Source organism: Trematomus bernacchii, unplaced genomic scaffold, assembly GCF_902827165.1.
Source record: "Trematomus bernacchii unplaced genomic scaffold, fTreBer1.1, whole genome shotgun sequence".
In the NCBI taxonomy this organism is placed as follows: domain Eukaryota; kingdom Metazoa; phylum Chordata; class Actinopteri; order Perciformes; family Nototheniidae; genus Trematomus; species Trematomus bernacchii.
Window position 1 is genome coordinate 2,565,620 of NW_022988098.1, and position 1,807 is coordinate 2,567,426.

Sequence of the window (1,807 nt, forward strand, 5' to 3'; positions counted from 1 at the left end):
GCCGAAATAGCTCAGTTCGGAGAGCGTTAGACTGAAGATCTAAAGGTCCCTGGTTCGATCCCTGGTTTCGGCAGGGTGCTTTTAACAAAAACATGCAAGTTGAAACCAACAGATGTGTAAATACAGTCCATGAGATGTATATGCTACACAAAATGCAGATTTGCTATGATGATTTGATCAAATAAAAAATAATGTATACATTCTGAAAAAAAAATCTTAAATCTGATATGAATAAACCAAATACATAGAAGTCGATAGACCAGCAAAATGTAAAAATACATAAAACTATAATGTTTCGTTTTTTTTATTTCTATATTTATTTTACATTTCATGAATGTACTTCTCAACTCCTATTTATTATTTTTTCCTGTTTTTATTCATTCCTTTCCATATTCTTTTCTTGACGTATTTACACATTTATTGAGGCATTTCAAGTTATTTTTTGTCCTACATACTGTATTAACTGGAAAGTTTTCCAATATTTGAAAGAACTGATACTTAAAGTAAAGAGTAAACTTCTTAAATCAAAAATGCTTTAGGAAGTACTGAGAACAGCAAACACAGAAAGACCAGGCAAAAAGATAATTGCGCTTTATGATTGTTGCATTTGTGACAACATAGCTCTTTCTTTTTCTTTTGTAAATGTATTGAAATAGCATTTGGATACAATTTATGAATGGTATATAAAGTCATACATCTTATAAAATGTAGTTAATTCATCACATTATTTCAGACAAAGACCCCTCGTTGTTGTCTTGCGGTGAAAAGACCTCTGTTCAAACCAAAAAAGACTCTGGGCTATTTTAGCATTCCTTTCATGCCTTACTTGTGTACAGTGTTGATGACAGAAAAGCATTTGGTGAGTAGTAAAAGGGTACATGTAGTTCTGAAAGGAAGGGGGAAAGCCTGCTGTGAGGCAACAGCATGATGATAATGTACAGCTCTGTGCATGTCCCTGGGCGCCGTATGGCAGCCCACTGCTCCTAACACTAGGATGGGTCAAATGCAGAGAAACCATTTCGTTACATAGTACCTGTACTACGTAATGACAATACATTTAATCTAAAAATAAATCTCTATTAGCAGCTCATATGATTGTGCATTAGCTGAAGGGCCACTTAGCAGATATGCTCAGTGCTCTTCATAACAGCCACATGTTGTAGAAGTGAAATTTCACTTCACCTTATTTTGAAGTAAGTATGATTTTCAGCATTATTATCAATATTATTATTATTATTATTAATACACATAATAATCAGTTTGAAAACAATGCTGATGTCCCTTGCCCTCTTGGATAAGATCTGTTTAGAGTGAAAACAGTAAATGAATGGTGAGTTGATGAGTGGTGTTTTTTTCACTTCTTGGCATCTGGTACTACATTTTAAGCCAAGTTTACACAAACTTTAAACAAGATTTCTACACCATGTCCTCATGAAAGCAGAGATAAACAAAACGATAATGTGATGTATTAGCGCCCGCAGTGTCCCTAACATGCAATTGTAACAAGAATGCACACTACTAACTAACATACCTTAAACGTGGACAGTGATACGGTACGGTAGCCAAAAACAGCTATCAGCAAATTGCAACACAATCAAGGAGCAACCGGATGCAGCAATTTGCTTCCTTCACTTTAGGTTGTAAATAAAACAAAAATGTTTTGTGATAGCAACTCATCAAATCCATACAAAACGTCTTTAATCCGAAACATCACTCTGATAATGCATGGTGTGTATTATTACTTGTGCTCTACCGACCTCTGGTGGGTACAGCGACTAATTTCACAAATAACCATCAGTGTCCATCC

The 1,807-nt window shown here is 34.9% G+C and overlaps 1 non-coding gene across 1 annotated transcript; it reads left to right on the plus strand.

Moving 5' to 3' along the window:
* trnaf-gaa lies at window positions 1–73 on the plus strand. Its single transcript has one exon. It is a non-coding gene; the product is annotated as a tRNA-Phe (tRNA).
* Window positions 74–1,807: the final 1,734 nt, after the last annotated feature.